This window comes from Stigmatopora argus, chromosome 2 (genome assembly GCF_051989625.1).
Source record: "Stigmatopora argus isolate UIUO_Sarg chromosome 2, RoL_Sarg_1.0, whole genome shotgun sequence".
Classification (NCBI taxonomy): Eukaryota; Metazoa; Chordata; class Actinopteri; order Syngnathiformes; family Syngnathidae; genus Stigmatopora; species Stigmatopora argus.
The window spans coordinates 24,057,501-24,075,569 of NC_135388.1; the positions used below are offsets into that span (position 1 = coordinate 24,057,501).

The following is an 18,069-nucleotide window of genomic DNA, read 5'->3' on the forward strand; positions in this document are numbered from 1 at the left end:
AAGCGTGAAAGGTAATCCCTGAAATAGAGGGTTACCATTCTAGGGTTAAGGTCTCGGGGGTGCTGGAGCCTATCCCAGCTGAATCCAGGCCAGAGGCGGGGGACACCCTGCATCGGTGGCCAGCCGATTGCAGGGCACAAGGAGACGGACAACCAAGCACACTCACACCCATACCTAGGGGCAATTTCGAGTGTGCAATCAGCCTACCATGCATGTTTTTGGAATGTGGGAGGAAACCGGAGTACCCGGAGAAAACCCATGCAGGCCCAGAGAACATGCAAACTCCACACAGGCGGACGTGACCTGAATTTGAACCCAGAACCCCAGAGCTGTGAGGCCGACACGGCATTGATTATTTAAATACATAAATAATTAAATAATGTAACTAAGCAGCACGGTGTTTGAGTGGTTAGCGTGTCGGCCTCACAGCTCTGGGGTCCTGGGGGAATCTGGGGAATTTTATTTCTTCTTTTTTTTAAACACTAAGCAAAATTAGCCACGAGACATTATTTCATAATCCTCCATTAAAGCATCATCAAAGATTCAATTTGCATGGGAGAGCGTTGATGGGTGAAAATCAATGCTCTGATTCCATTAAAACAATTTTTTATCACATTTTCCTCCAGATAAATCCTACATTCAAATCTATTAGTGCTTACTATATTAATATTAATTCATACAAATTTTGATAATAGACTCTTGGGTTTTTGTCAAAGTCTCCCAATATCAAGTCCCATTTATTCCTATATTATATCTTGTGAGTTGGAAAATTAGTTGAATATATTTTCAACTTTACATAGGCTTGAAAATTCTTCTTTCCTTAATTTTTCAAGTCTAAACCTTGTGATTAGGAAATATTTACCATAATTATCTGATTGAAATAATTATATCAGTTTTTAAACATACGACTTTTTGGCATCCACAACCATATCAAATTAGACTTGAATTATCCATATTTTAAATCATTTAGTCATCATTTTTTTATGTTATCAACTCTAACATAATTTTTAATGTAGCAATTTAATTATTTTCCAATTAATGTCGGCAGGCTATTACTTTTTTATTTTATTTTTTATTTTGGATTCAGAAGGCAGTTTGGAATGGCCACAAACATGTTGGCCAGTCATCTTTGTAACATTCTTCTCCACATTACTTTCCAATATTATCGTAATATACTTTTTCTAGATTTTTAACTCAAATCTTGCATGACAAAAGTCATCAATCAATAATTTTTCATTGTTATTAAATCAAAGTATTTAATTCAATTGATCTCTCTTCTATTTGTCTCATTTTTTTATCACCAAGTAATTGAAGAGATTAAAATTTTCAACAATGCTAATTTCAAGAAAGTAAAAACTGCGCTTATCGTCAATGGTCTCATATTGCAACTACAAACCACGTAGGGTCCGCGAACCATAGTTTTTAATGGAATTATTTTCTCGTCTGCTCGACTGGAATTCCATGCGCTCCTCCGCTTGTTGACACTTGTAACATAGTGAGCCTTCTCTGCTGTAGGTGTGACGCTCTTGCGTGTGTGCGCCCCTCTTGCCTCTGCCCTCTCTCTCTCTCACTGCTCCTTTGCTTTTGGGATTCTAATTTTGCATTTGTATGGGGGTTGGATTCTTAGCATCTTCATCCTCTCTCTGGGCGGCTCTCAGTTGAAGTTTGAGTAGTTTAATTTGTATTTCCTGCATTTCTATAATGTCTGCAGCAATTTTAGTAGTATGTCGCCTCATTAAATGCAAGATCAATTCTTCGTGTTGTTTCCAGTGAGTAGAAAAACTGCCAAGTTGATCTCCTATATTGGTATTATTCTTTTTGGGCAGTATGGCCATCACTGTAGTTTTCAAATCAGATCTGTGAGGTAGAGGGCGAAAGATTATTTACTTTTGCCCCCTTCTCTGTTTCCTACACTTAACTTATTTATTCCACCCATATAATTGTCTTGTATTTTCCCGTATCCTCTCCAACTGCTAGTATTTTATTGTACTTATTAATATGGTAATGGTAATAATATGGTATTGTTAATACACAAAATGTAAGACAAACAATCACACATCGTTAGTATTGTATTTGGATCCTTCATTTATTTACAATCAATTAAAAACGGAGTCTACTCTTCCTTGCTATTTAATTTGCAACTTTACGCAGGGACGACTTCTGTTATTTAATTTGCAACTTTACGCAAGGAACAACTTCTGCTATTTGATTGGCAACTCTACGCAGGGAACAACTTCTGCTACTTGATTTTCAAATTTTATTCAATCTGAGCTCAATAACTTCCAACCAGTGGCGTGCCATCAGGGCCTTCTCTGCTGGCCTAAGAAATATCTGAATCACAGACTGATGTTAATTATATTTTGTCCATGAATACTTATCAAATAATTCCAAATTGTCTGTCAGCTTCCTTTGATTGCTATCCCCCTGGTTGCACTGCTTCCATGTGTGTTTTCATATTGAAGCATTTAACCAATCACATTTCAGCTATTATTGTTGCCAGGGTCAGAAATCTGCCTTAAGGCCTCACAATCAGTTCTGCAGGCTCTGCTGCATAAAGCAAGCGTCGATAAAACTGTTGCTTTAACCAATCAGAATTTGATTTGGTGACACCAGGCCTTCTCGCAGGCTTAGGGATACGTCATTGCCTTGTCGCAGGCGGAGGGATACGCCATCGCTTACACAAACTATGATTGGCTAGTGATAGAGTAGGCGGGCCAAAGCCAGAGTTATCGAGCCAGAGCTCGCAAACTCCACCCACAACGGCCGACGGAGGAAAACAAATGGACTGTGTTGAACATTTGCTGACAAAGCAATTTTCCAGACGGACTTTTGCAGAAAAAAAATGGACATCATTAAGAAAGGGCGGTCAACTCCAAAGCTAGCAAGCCTGTTACAACCAGGAAAAGGGCTTGTCCGCCACTTTCAGTTCGCTAACTATGAGCGTTGTCCCTGGCTCACGGGCTCCGAGGAACACTGCAAATTGTATTGCTGGGAGTGCTTGTTATTTTCCACCGATCGACATGGTGTTTGGAGCAACACTGGATTTGCAATTTTGACTTGTTTAACCAAAGCAGCAACGAGACACCAAAGCACTGCCGGACACTTACAAGCTATGGTGCTCTCAAAAACATTTGGGGAAATCCGAGTGGAGTTACAGTTCAGCGAGCAAGTGTGCAGGGAAACGGAGTGCCACAAAGAAAAGCTAAAGAAAAATAGGGAAATCTTAAAAAGTTTGATAGACTGTCATTTTTGGGGGGGCAAGCAGGAACTTTAATTTCGGGGACAAGATGAAAGCACAGCGTCCCCAAACAAAGGAATATATGTGGAACTTCTTTCTCTCATTACTGAGAGAAACACGGATTTACATTACCACATGTCCACTAATAAAGTGGTTAGTGACACGTCAGCCAAATACAAAACAACCTGATCACTGCTGAAGTGACGAAGGAAGAGATTAGAAGGGGAATTTTAAAAAGTACGGTTTCTCTCTGTAATGGTGGATGAGACGACAGACGTGAGTAATGCAGCACAGCTCGCACTGGTTCTGCGTTATGTCATGGGCAAAGGTGTCAAGGAGCAGTTCGTCAGATTTGAAAATGTTACCAATGGGAAGTGAGTCGATGACATTACAGGTCTTATCATTCAAATTTTGGTGGAAAATGAATGTCTGGGTAAAGTTGTGGCACAGTCTTATGACGGTGCAGCGGTCATGTCTTCCGGATTAAATGGCAGGCTAAAGTTAAGGAGAGAGCACCGTTAGATTTATTCATACACTGCTATGCACATCGGCTCAATTTAGCACTGACTCAGGGGGCCTCAAAGCTTAAAGAATGCAAGATATTTTTTGCTCAGCAAACTTTTTTTCGAGATCACCTCGACGCACACAGCTGCTGGACGTAATCTGCCAGCGGCGTCTGCCTTGTGTGGCACCAACCTGGCAGTACACATCCAGAGTGGTCAATACAGTATTTGAGAAGAGAGCTACTCTAAAGGAACTGTTTTATCACATCCTGGAGCATCATCACGACTACAACGAGTAGTCTGTGTGCTGTGCTGATGGATTTAAAGCACGTCTGGATGATTTTGAATTTTGTTTTTTGCTTCACACATTTAATGGCATTTTTGAGCATTCAGACGTGCTTTTTTCAATACTACAGAACAACAAACTGGATGTACAGTTTTGTCTTGCAAGAGTAAAGGAGTTTTGTGACACAGTTGAACGCGAGAGGAGCCGATATGAGGAAATCCATGAGGCCACCGAAAGCAAGTGCGGGTGCACCAAGAGGTCAAGCGCAAGATTCTCGCGTGCACTACCACCAACTCCACGACGGGATTCTGGACAATATTATTTGCCAGACGCGGAGAAGATTTCAAGACCAGCAAAGACTGATGTTTTTCTCCCTCCTTGACCCGCAGAAGTTTCGGGAATACCAGAAAACTTTCACACATGCAGCCTTCTCCAGTTTAACGCAGAGCCATGGAGCACTTTTCGATCTGCCTCGGCTAAGAACAGAAGTGGTTGTATTGTATGCCATGGATGATTTTGCAGAAAATCTCCCACTCATCTACTTGACTTCCTTCAGCAGAAAAATCTGAGCGAGAGCATGGGGCAGCTTTACACATTAGTGTGTTTGGCACTGACCATCCCTGTGTCCACTGCTTCTGTCGAACGAACATTTTCAGCCCTAAATAGAATAAAAAATGTATGCCAGAAATACAACAGGACACAATTTTTGGTGAGTAAAATGTGTCTATGTTCCTTAATAATATTTCAATTTTTGAGGTTATTATTGATTATTTTTTATGTGTCGCAGCTGTAGCTGCAGTAAAGGTTTTATAGGTATAAAATACTTATGGAGGGCTGGATTGATTCACATGTAGCACTACTGAAGGCCCATCACTGCTTCCAACAAAAGATATAAAAACACCAATTCCATGAATATCAATCTTAATTAACCAAGACTGCACTTATAGATCGTTCTCCACAGACTCTTCTAAAATGTGGATGCAGAATTTAAAATCTGCTTACCTATTTATTTTGGCGCGCCAAGAGTCTGTAGAGAGGATCTTTGCTGCTCGTCCTAGGCCTCCAGGGCATCACGTCGGGGTCACCAAATTATTGGCGTTTATTTCTTTTCGACCTTGTACTTACAATACCACGTGTTCTTCTTTTGTCCTGGAGGTTATATTTGATGAAGACACGGGAAATAGAAATGGGATCCCAGGTCAGTTCTCAGTACAGTGGTACCTCGAGATACGAGCTTAATGCGTTCCGGGACTGAGCTCGTATGTCGATTTTCTAATAACTCAAACGAACGTTCCCCATAGAAATGAACTAAAAACAAATTAATTTGTTCCAACCCTCTGAAAAAACTCCAAAAACAGGATATTGGATTGGAAAAACATTTTTATTTCTTCTAATTTGCCATCTATTAAAAAAGTAACAAATAACTTGTGGTTTAATATTACTAAAATGTGTTTAATACTGCTAAAATTAGACAGATTTCGCGGAGGGGAGAGAGACAGAGAGAGGGGGAGACGCGCTCGTAACATAACATAAACAAATTTAAATGAACTTGGATTTGGAGTATAACTAGTGGTTATGATGTTTAATAGTACTAAAATTAAACAGATTTCGTGGAGGGGAGAGAGAGTGACAGAAAGAGAGAGAGAGATACAGACACTCAAAAAAAGGTTTACTCTAACCTTACACTAAACTTAATTCTAATTTTGTTTTAAATTTTGACACCTTTCTTCTCCCGGGTTGGCTCTATTTGCCCCGCCTCCACCCTGACTTTCAGATGCAACCTATCGAGGGTTTGTATTTCCTTCAAAATATTCCGACAATGGACCTCTAGAGTGTAGTAGTGAGTAGACTGTGTTTCAAGATAAGCGTGGGGTGTGTAACAAATAGACTTGAATAATAAAAGAAAGGACTACATAATTACTGTGAATAATGTCAATTGGGCTATAGGTTGGTGAGAATATACTACTATATATATAACACTGGCCACCAATTCAGGGTGCCCCCCCACCTCTGGCCCGGAGTCAGCTGGGATAGGCTCCAGCACCCCTCCAACCCTAATGAGGATAAAGTGATTAAGAAAATGAGATTAGATGAGATAATGTAACTAATTTGAGATGGTCTAAAATCAATCCTGAATCTTCTTTGTGCTTTCACTTTCAGTGCTTTCAGCGCTTTCTTGCTACTGTGACAACGAAATTTCCCGCATACGGGATGAATAAAGTTATCCAATCCAATCCAATCTTACAATCGTTAACTCTATGCTTACATACAGAGAGATAGTCTCATCTACTGTTAATGGAGAGACTTCAGAAATCTCATCCCTCGCCACTTTGGAACTCAAAATTTGTGGCCTCACTGCATGTATTTCCTGTTAGTGTTCTTTTATTTGTTCTGATAGATTTTTGGATAGAATGCAGACAAGACACAGAACAGTCTGTGGTCACTTCTCAATATTTTATTTGGGAAAATGTTACCCTCGTGTTATCTGACTCCAATATTTAAATTCTCTCAGTGGGCGTTAACTTAAACATTTGTTGAGGTAAAAGATTCTCAAGATATGACACCTTTCTTTCAACTAAAGGAACATGATATTTAGACAGGCCAGGAAAAGCTTTTACAATGTTTTGTTTCTCTTTGAACAAGTTTTATGACTATCAGAACACTGGAAAAATTGTTTACACTGAAAAAAACACTAGAATCCTATAGTACTGTGGTCACACATCCTTGTGCAGAGTCTGCTCAACCTAAATGATCAGATAGAAGCAATCACTTTGATCTGTAAGCATGAAGTATCCTACATTCTGGCGGGAAAATATCTTTTGAATATGACACAAACGGGAATCCATATTTTAAAATATGACAAACCCTCTGTTTACACAGATGTAATAAAATTAACAATAAAATAAAGTAAAAATTAACATCAAAACCTTCAGTATGGTAAAAAAACATTTCACAATTTTGACATACATACGAAAGAAAAAAAACATACTGTACACACTACTTCATTATGGTAACAAAAAAACTAGAAAGAAAATATAAAAATCAAATCCTCTTCAACTAGATAGCCCGAAATTGAAGTTCTTCTCATAGTTCCTCCTCCTCTTCTCCCAGCGGTCTGTGATCCCAGTATAGGTCCATCAGCAAGAGAAGTCCACATTCACAGCAAATCAACCATGGGTCACAGACAGTATTTCACAATCTTCCATAAGAATAGCATCAAAACAGCCATGAGAAGGAGAGCTGGTGGAAGAAAAATGAATGGCAAGATCATACATAGCCAGCAATTGAGTAGCAGAAGCATTTGAGTTGTTAATACTAAAAACAAATTTCCTAATCATAACTTTTACACATGGAACAATACAGCAACTAAGAAGTAAAAACAAGAAGAATAAAGAAATAGAGAAACTAGCAAGGAAACTATATTTTTTTAAATTTACCAAAAACACCTGTAAACCAATCATAAATTTTGGAATCAATAACAGATCGTTCTTTTAATTGTGTAGCCAATTCTTTAAGTCCTTTCAAAGCAACAGTAACTTTACCATCCGGAGCTGTGTTGTAAGGAATGAAAGTACGTACAACATTCATCAACAAACATGGAACAAACACCACCTTTTTCAGCCACCAACATGTCTAAGGTCAATCGGTTTTGTAAGGCAGTTAAAGAAGTACTGCTAAATTGTTCAAATAAGCCTTCTATGGCCTCAGTTGTAAGATTACCAGCACACGCTGTAATTGGTAGTGAATGTAATTAATCCTATCAACATTTTTGTTACCAGTAATAGGGAAAAATGCACTAAAAATGGGAAAACTTTCAATTCCTGCCAGGACTGGATTTAAAACCAATTCATACTCATCTGGTACCCCACATGGAACTCCAATTGAATCCATATAGATGGGATCATTCAGATTACATTTTTGACGAATATTTCTCTTTTGTCTAGTTGTGGGCAAAATATCTATTTCAGATCGGTGATATATAGTTACTGCAATCATGTAAGTGGCGATAGCACATTGTCCTTCCCATTTTTGCCAGAGTGCTGAATAAATTTGAAAAAATCTCAGTGCCGCAAATGAAAACTGTCATCATGCAGGGTTGTTGATAACGAATCAATATTAGGCGTTGTTGTTACATCAACAATCTGAGTACAATGAGGAAAGAAACCAACAGAAATGACATGAGTATTGCTAGGGTTATTAGTCTTACATTATTTTATATTTGCTTGCAATGAAGAACGCTTTGCTTTACTTAGCTTATTAGTCTTACATTATTATATATTTGCTCGCACAGAAGAACGCTTTGCTTTACTTAGCTTATTAACATTAGAAAAGTCATTTTAGAACATCTGCTTGCAACCATGTAAATGCTTGCTCCTTAGTTAGACCAAACAAATGAAGGTCGAATCATCTTGGACTAAGGGAATGCTGAAAAGAACCTTCGGCTCAACATGACCTTCATTTGTTTTGAAAGCTAAAACTTCTATTGACTTCTCACTCCTATTTTCACACCCCTCCCTTGAGAGCTGAGATGTCCATTGTAACTAGGGTCCTTGAAGCTAATAAAGAGGAAAAAGATGCGTTTAATGCCAGAATGAACTTGGACGAAGGCGCGTCAGTTCGATTCTCTCTTGCAAGAAAACCACAGATGAGTCTCGTGTTTCTTTTATTTGTGCGTGCATTTGGGAATGCCTATTGGTGAACCAATCAAGTATAAAGATTTTTTTCTGGCGAATCCAGTGTTATTTTTGCGGACACATTTGTAATTACCGAGCCAATATATTGCGAACATAGGTTGAGGTGGTATTTGATTAGGCCTTAGAACCAGGGCCTCGAAAATATTATTTTTTGGGTCAGAAATATATTTGTCTCGCAAAATAAATACATTTTAATTTCGGCCACAGAAAATAAATAGATTTTTATTTAATAGATTTTTCGCGTAGAAATCAAGAATTGAAAATTATTGCAATATATTTCTGAATCCAGTTTTTAATATTTTGCTTTTACAAAAGAAAATCGGTGTGTAACTCGCTAAGTTTCAAGGAAATTTAGCACATTTGGCTGCCTTTATTATTGAGTTCTGACATTGAAGTGGCGCACAGTCTAGAAGTTGCTCCTGGATGCAAAATTCCTCGATACGCCACTGAAAAGAATTCATCAAAATTGATATCAATAATTGGGCGAAAATTAAATTTGCGCCTAGCGTGAGAATTTTTTTTTAATGGGAAAAATAGATTTAAACCCCAATAATTTAATTTTGATGACCCCTGGGACTACAACCCTGAAGCTCCCATCCAAAATCAAGAATAAAATTGCGTTGTGTCGGTTCGCGGTTGTAGATTTATATATGAAAAAATAGAAAACTATGGGGAAGGATGATACGATATGAGAGACAAACTTGCGATCCCAAAATGGAGTCTCACCAGCGTTTTGTTCTTCTTGGACATGTTGAGTCAATGTGGAGTACGGAATAACGTTCGCAATTAGTGGAGCGCAGTTCAAAGCATGCGGTCAACGTGGGGAAATGCATGAGCCAATCAACTAGGTCTAAGTGTCCAGACCAATAATTAGCCACATTGTGATCACGCGGATTACGCATGCACATGCAATACTGGCATGTGCACACGTACAATACTGGCGTATGCGCACACGTGCACTGTGCACAGCGCACACAGCATTTGATCTTGAATGCAAGTAGAAATGCGAGCAATGTGCGTGCAGGCGTGTTTTTTGTGCGCATGCATTTGCAAATTTCTCGCATGCTACAGAAAATGGCGGAGGAAAATTATTGGAAATAATTTTTGTTCTGCGACCAATAATTGATCATTTTTTAGCATAAACATAAATATATATATATATATATATATATATATATATATATATATATATATATATATATATATATATATATATATATATATATATATATCAGTGGCGGGCGGTGCATTTTCTGGTAGCGCCTTCAACGTATCAATCCAACCCTCAAAAACTATTTTATGGCTTTAAAACCTCTACTGCAGCTACAGCTGCGACACATAAAAATAATCAATAAATTAATGCACAAAAATGGGGTAAACTCCACTTCCTAGCAGCATTTCATGATTAAAAACAAATACTGGAGCTTTTCTGACATTAAAACCAGGCCAGGGGGTGATTTTCCCGGGAAAAGACAGCGATGAACGTCAATGGCGTACGGGCAAACATTGCCCGAAAATGGGGTAAAATCCAGCCGAAAACAGCATTACAAACACTGGAGCTTTTCAGATATCAGAACTTGGCCCACAATTGAAATATTATTTAGTAATATAGCCATATTTGTAATTTTACTCACCAAAAATCCTTTTTACACAATATCCATCCTCCTTTCTTTCTTCCTTCTTTCCTATCGCCATCGAAGCTAATGATGAAAGTCGAGCCTGTCCTGTCATATTTCCGGCATAGTCCGTTTTGAAAATAGCATTACATCAACACAACAATATACTATTTGCTTGTGGAGCTAAGTTAGCGCGCTGAAAGTGCCCCACACACCATTTTCCCGGCTGTAACAGGCTTGCTAGCTTCGGAGTTGACCGCCCTTTCTTAATGATGGGCCAATATTTCTTCATTTTTTTCTGGAAAAGTCCGTCTGGAAAATAGCTTTGTGAGCAAACAGAATCAATTTGTTTTTGCTTCTGCTTCTGTCGGCCATAGTGGGTGGAGTTTGCGATCTCGGCTGCCTGGGTACTGCTTTGGCCCGCCTACTAGCCAATCATAGTTTGTGAAAGCAATGACATGTCCCAGCCAGCAAAATGCTAACGCCTATGAAAAATCATTGTGGGGTTGCCAACTCGAAATCTGATTGGTTAAAAGCAACAGTCTAGTTTAATGCAGCAGAGCCCGCAAGAACTGATTGTGAAGGCTTTGAGGCAGATCTTATCTGGCAACAAATAATGGCTGAAATGTGATTGGTTAAATGCTTCAATACTGACTTCAGACCTGGCAGCGCTTCTTCTCACATAGTCACATTTGGCTTGAGGGAGGAAGCAGTGGAGACCCTCAGTAGAGCTTGAAGATGCTCATCAGTAAGTCTGGACCTGTACTTGGACTTATTGAAGTTCAAGGTGGAGAAGAGCTTCTCACACAAGTATGTGCTCCCAAAAAGGCACATGGTCCGCTTGAACCTTCGGGAAAGTTCAGGGAAGCTGGGGGTCAACTCTCTCAAAAATTGCCCAAGCTTGTCTGCTTCTCCACTCACCTCCCTGAACTTGGATTTGAGTGCAGAGTTGCACTGCAGGTCAATGAGCTCCATTTGAAGCTCAGGAGGGGCATCTTGCACATCAAAGGACAAGGGGTCCGCAAAAATTTGAAATGTGGCTTTGTGTGTCTTGAAGTCTGCAAATATGTGATCAAATTCCTCCTGTAGCTTCGAAATGGCCTCAACATACTTCTCACCACTGAATGGTGTGCCTGCATCCACGAGAGCCTTGCATGCTGGGAAATGGCAAAGGTTTGTCTGAGAGAGCTGGGCTTTCCATAACACAAGTTTAGTGCAGAATGCTCTCACGTTGTCATAGGCAGCACTGACAAGTTGCCCCTGGCCTTGTAGCTTCTTGTTCAGTACATTAAGCTCATGTGTGATATCAACAAGAAAAGCCAAGTCCATGAGCCATTTGGGATCACTTAGCACAGGATCAATCAACTCACAAACGGCGTAGCTAGCTTTGACTGCTGCATTACTGTCTTTGGTAGCCTTCTTGAAGAAATCCTGTTGCCTCAGAAGACGTGTTTTAAGACTGGCAACCTGGTTGGCTCTCTCATCTCCCTGGTATTTTTCGTACTCCTCAGCATGTCTCGTAGTACAATTACGTTTCAAATTGTATTCCTTGTGCACCGCAACTTTTTCAGTGTAAATGAGACACGTCGGGGTGCCCCTGTGTTCAACAAAGAAATATTGCACTCCCCACTTTTCTTGAAACTGTCTGTGCTCATCACCGACCTTTCTCTTCACGGCAGGCTTTGAAAGAGACATCTCTGGGGCTCTGTAATATGTTTTTCCACTTGGAATGAGTCTCGGGTTGATCTTTCACATTCAGTCGCGCGGGTTTGTGGCGCATGTGCACTTTCACTCTCCGTTTCAATCGCGGAGATGGCTACAGACACTGACACAGGCTGGATCACGGATCATAGCGCCTCATTCAGTTCTATGCTGAGAGCAGCGGAGTGTGCGCGCCGAGCGGAGTGATCGGCCTCACGGCTTCTCCTCCGCCCAGCTGATTGGAGGAATGAATGAGTGAGTGAGCGAGGTACTGGACAGCCCGGCCGATGTCCCGCCCTCCAGAGCCGTATACCTCACCGTGATTGGTTCATTCAGCTCCGAACCAAAGTTCCCTCTAATTTTTGTTGGTCTGAGCAGAAAGACAACCTCCCGGAGCGCACTGAGTACCAGTGTGAGCGACATCATCGGTACTCGGATGATTCGCCTAAAGACGTTTCGCCGACGGATGTTTGACAGACGGGCAGGTCACCGAATGGACGTTCCACCCAACGTCCATTCGGCCGAACGGAGGTTTCGCCGAAACGGGATTCGAACGCTCGCCCCGCCGGATCGTGTGTGTACAAGTTTTTCAACCTCGGCCCGCGGGCCATATACGGCCCGTTAGGATTTTTAATCCGGCCCGCCGCCGGTGTTGTCCAAATTATAGTAAAAATCAATGTTCGTCTACCATCAATGGCAGCCCGGGAATAAGCACTCTTGGGCGGGCATGGCAGTCCGGGAATAAGCACTCTTGGGCAGGCAGATGTAGCAGAACCGAGCCGTAAAATGACAGCAATCGGGTCAAATCCATCCTAAAACAGCATCTAATGATTAACTACAAATACTGGATGATATCGCGATGGAGGCAAAAAAACGTCTATAGACGTCCATTCGCCAAACGGCTCAAAATGCTCTCAAATTCGGTCAAATCCAGCTGAAAACAGCGTTTAATGATTAAATACAAATACTAGTATTTGTGTTTAATGATTAAATACAAATACTAGTATTTGTATTTAATCATTAAACTAACAAATACTAGTACGACCTGTCCGTCTGTCAAACGTCCGTCGGCAAAACGTCTTTAGGCGAATCATCCGGTCACGACATCATCATTGCTCGCTATGGGCACACCAGTATCACACCTGCCACAAGCAGGTGCATGTCAATGTTCCCTCTAATTTTGTAAAACATGCTGTAAAACACGAAAAACATGAGTGGACAGAGCTACTGCCACCGGCTGCCACTTAAACGGCGCCATCATGGGGAAAGGGGTAAAAAAAAAAAAAAAAATTTAAAAAAAAAAAAAATCGATTTTTTTTTACTGCGTGCCATATGATTGCTACTGCGCAGAGAAGACGAGAGTAGTGCGCAATTGCGCACGCGCGCAGCTTAGAGGGAACATTGCTCCGAACACAAGTGTCATTCATATCAATTTTGCGGGCCGCACGAACATTAATCTTTCATATTAAGACGGGGGCCGCAAATTATCGTCCCGAGGGCCGCAGTTGGCCCGCGGGCCGCAAGTTTGAGACCCCTGGTATAGAACAAAGTGGTAATGATTGGACATTTGGATTAAAAGGATATTTGAAATGCTTTCTGTTCAGGTTTAATGAGTGGCTTGTTACAATTAGATGCGACTATATGGGGTATTGCAAATGTTTTATGAATGAGTAGATGTTTCTAACAAAACAATTACCCATAAATATTAAGGGGATTGTTTTCTTTTTCTATATTTGCCACACTTTTCAAGTTAATACTCGGAAACCTGTCATTATAAACTCATCTCATTTTCTGAACTGCTTTATTATCACTAGGGTCGCGGGGCGTGCTGGAGCTTATCCCCCACTGTGAGGCCGACGCGCTAACCACTCAGCCGCTGGGACACCCTCATTATAAACTATTATGTTAAATGTTGTTTGGTTTAATTTTTTCAGAATTCTAATTAGTGTTTTAAGATATCTCCATTTGATGTATTTTCTTTTTCTTTTGAACTTTACCAGAACTGACTTCGGTTTTTTTTTAAACACTTTCCAAATTAATTTCTAGGCACGTGATTAAATTGATCTGATCATTGATATTGGAAATCCACTGTAAATTGTTTTTATCTTTTTGATGTTGAAGAGGATAATTGGTAGAAATGTAATTACATTTTTTTTAATTTATGTGTAACCATTGGACAAATATTACTTAAGAAAGTTCTTATTGTAGATGATGGACATTTTATTGTTAAAGTTTCTCTACAAAGCTGCTAGAGTGGGGTATATTTAATTTCAAACAACTGGTTTTAATATACAACATGATGCACATTATCGAATGAATTTGGATTTCTTGATCACCATGGATTTTATAGTGAAGAGTGAAAACAGTTTATGTTCACTCGCGTGTTCGTCCAATGGTCCAAGAGATCAGTAGTGGAAACAGGCAGAAATGTGAACAAAGTAACTTGTCGAATTTAATAAATACAGCACTGAGTGACTGTCAATGGATACAAACAATGGCTGCTATCGCATTGACTGTGCCAAGTTTAGGAAGACGCAACCTTTATATAGCCGTTGGATATGTGGGTGGGTTGCCGCCCTTAGCAGTTACAAACAATTAGGATTATTTTGCCATGAGTCACGCTCGCAAGCTGTGCTGAATTCTGAACGGTAAGTCCTTTCACGGTACTTCAGTACGTATACGGTATATTTTAATATTTCATTTTTATGACAAATATAATTCCACCCGGGGGGGTGGGAGGTGTGCAAGTCTGCTCTTTACCCGTATTCCCCTTACTTCCAGGTCAGAACTGACAAAGGAGGAACAAAATCAATCTTGTTCAATTCGCTTTCATTTTCATCATAGTCACGGACATCAATGTTCTCACCAGTAAGCTGTTTGATAAGTGGATACAATTCTTGCAATTTGGAATTTGTATGGGCAATTGCAGTAATTATAGGTTGGTTTAGCAAAGAGCGTAAGCAGGGGAAAAGACACGGCCCACACAATGTCAAAGTATTAGCAAAAACCGGCATTGAGATCACCACAGAGAAGGCCAATTCTTTATATTTGCTGAAGGTTGAAGGGTGTATTTGAAGACATAAGAAAGTTCAGTACCATGACAAGACTCGGTGTACAGAACTCAGCCCAGCTTGCATCATCATCAGCGAAACTGCCAATAACCACAACGTCAGCTGCTCCCCAGCTATCTACAGGGTTGAGTCAGCATTAAGATAACCCTGAGCCTCCCATACATAAGGGTGCCTTTTCTTCCCATCGGGACCCTCAATGAGATTGAAGCTATTGTTTGTATCGCATTGACGGTCACCTATGCTATGTTTATTAAACTTGACAAGTTGTTGTCACATTTCTGCCTCTGTTTCCATTGTTTACCTCTTGGACCATTTGGATGAACACGCAAGTGAACAATCAACATACTTCACTCACTTTTCTCTTTATTTGTGCGTGCATTTGGGAATGCCTATTGGTGAACCTATCAGAATATCTGCGATTGGGTGGACAACAATTCAGGGTCTCCCACCTGGTGCCCATAGAACAGAATGTTTGTATGGAGCTGAATTCACAGCAGTAACTGACAGCAATCTACCAATAAAGATCCTAATGACAACTTAAGTAGATGCTACTGGACAGTTAAGCTACTAAATATCGGGCTGGCAAGTAAAACTGTAATGCTGATGGGCTCTCTCGCCAATCTCATACTCATCTGTCATCTCATCTCATTTTCTTAACTGCTTTATCCTCATCAGGGTCGCGGGGCTCGTGGAGCCTATCCCAGCTGACTTCGGGCCAGAGCGGGAGACAGCCTGAATTGGTGCCCAGCCAATCGCAGGGCACAAGGAGACAAACAACTATTCACGCTCACACTCATACCTAGGGGCAATTTAGAGTGTCCAATCAGCCTACCATTCATGTCTTTGGAATTTGGGAAGTAAACATATGAAGAATATGCTTTGCTTTACTATTAAACTTAGTTTCATATTATTATGTTTGCTTGCAACGAAGTACCGTATTTTCACACCTATAAAACGCACCGTGTGATAGGGTGCAGTCTCATTTGCGGTTCTATTTTCTGTTTTTTGTCAATACATTGGACACCTCGTCCGAAAAGGCGCTAGCATGACACTAGGCTAGCGTATGTTATGCTAGTTGCTAGCGTATGTTATACTATCTGGTAGTGTATGTTATGCTAGCTGCTAGCGTATGTTAGGCTAGGCACTAGCGTATGTTAGGCTAGGCACTAGTGTGTTTTTTTTAAAGACAGCAAAAGCAAAATTAAGTTTGATAATGCTTTATTTTGGTAAAATGTACACTCTGATATAAAGAATTCAGCATTTAACATGCTAGGCTCCACTGACAGTCAGAGTTGTGTATTCGGGAGTTTGATTCCAGCTTTGGCGAAAGCTCGAACAGTGCTGGCCGACACTTGAGCCCAGTCATCCACAATCCATTGTAACTCGCGACATGTATCACTCCCAAGCCTTTGATTCTCCTCGCTGTCATATCGGCATCGACAATTTATTCTAAAACGTCAGCGTCTCGTGCGATGCTGCCTGCCTGAACTACAATGTTGGCCACACGTTAGCAAACTGTTAGCAAAGCTGTTAGATTGTGTTCGATTCATGGCTTCAGTCCATTTTACAAGCGTTCACACCCGCATTGTGTTGTCATTCACGCCAGGCATTTCCTCTGTATAGCTCTGATATGTTGTTTCTTTAAGTACTGAGTGTTTTTGAGGGTTAAAAGCGCTGCGAGCACACGGAAGTCAAATGCCTTGCCACTCCCCTGGGATGTTTTAAATGGATTTACCTTAATGCTTGGAATGCCCGGGGAGGCTATTTTTAGGGTGAACGTCCGCTGGGTTGATCCCAATAAGTAGCGTGCTGGCAAGAAATAAAACCAGTCACTCAAGCGGCCAGGGCCATACGAAAATTGAGTTTAATGCACAGACAAAACGCACCGACCGATTGGGCGCATCGACCATTTTAGAGAAATTTTTAGACTTTTAAGTGTGCCCTCTAGGTGTGAAATTACGGTACTCATTTATACAATATTAACATTGCTTTTTAACAATCTTGCAAAATGGAGCGAGTGTAAGATAAGATGACAAAGTCACTTTGCAATTGCTTGTTCATATTGTATCAGTTTTTGTAAGTATAAAAACATTGTTGTCATAGAGACTTTGTTTGGATCGTCGTCATACAAACTTTGCCCTGTGAATGGTTGACATGTCAGCACAAATACTTAACTGTCTGACACTGATTAATCAGACTTTGCCCTGCAAGTTTGGTCATTGTCATAGAGACTGTGCTCTGTTGTCCAAATATATGTAAGACCAACCCATTGTTCGTTCGGAAAGTGTTGCAAGGACAACAGACTGTGCATTGACGCTGTTTGAGCTCTCTCCCCATCCTGCAGTCTGGTAATAAACTCATTTCCTTTAAATTGGTCTCACTCTTTCCGTGCCTGTTCCTGAAGCTGTTTACAGACCCAACAGCGAGTCTGAGGAATGCGATGTTCAATTTATACTAATCAATGTTGTAGTACCTTCATTTCCAATAACAGAGATCCTGATGGTAAAGTGATTGATGTTTTAAAAAGCCCTTAAAGATTTGGCTACACAATTAAAAAGACAATCAGGTGTTGAATCTGCGATTTTTGACTGGTTTGCTAGTGTTTTTGGTAAGTGGAATTTTTTTGTAGCTTCTGTATTGACTTCTCTTATTACCCCATTCTCCTTATCCTCACTTCTTAGTTGTTGTATTGTCCCACGTGCATAAGCTATGATTAGGAGATTTATTTCTAGTGTCATAAACCCGATGAGCCTACTACCCAATTATTTACTATGTGTAATCCTCCCATCCTATGCCCTCCGCCACATTGTCGTTTTGATGATGTTCAAATGGAAGATTATGAAATAATGTCTGACTTGTGGCTAATTTTTCTTAGTGTTTAAAAAAAATCACTATATATATATTTTTGTTTTGTTTTTTGAAATATATTCTGCACAGGTGCCTTCCTTTTATCCTCACAT

General features: G+C 40.3%; 1 long non-coding RNA gene across 2 annotated transcripts in view; it reads left to right on the top strand.

The window, feature by feature from the left end:
* Window positions 1-17,480, top strand: part of LOC144088924 (uncharacterized) — a 19,689-nt gene extending 2,209 nt beyond the window's left edge. Inside the window, exon 3 of one of the 2 annotated variants that reach the window (XR_013304966.1) lies at window positions 15,785-17,480. This is a non-coding gene — a long non-coding RNA (uncharacterized LOC144088924). The other variant, XR_013304962.1, reaches the window with a different exon arrangement.
* The last annotated feature ends 589 nt before the right edge of the window (window positions 17,481-18,069 follow it).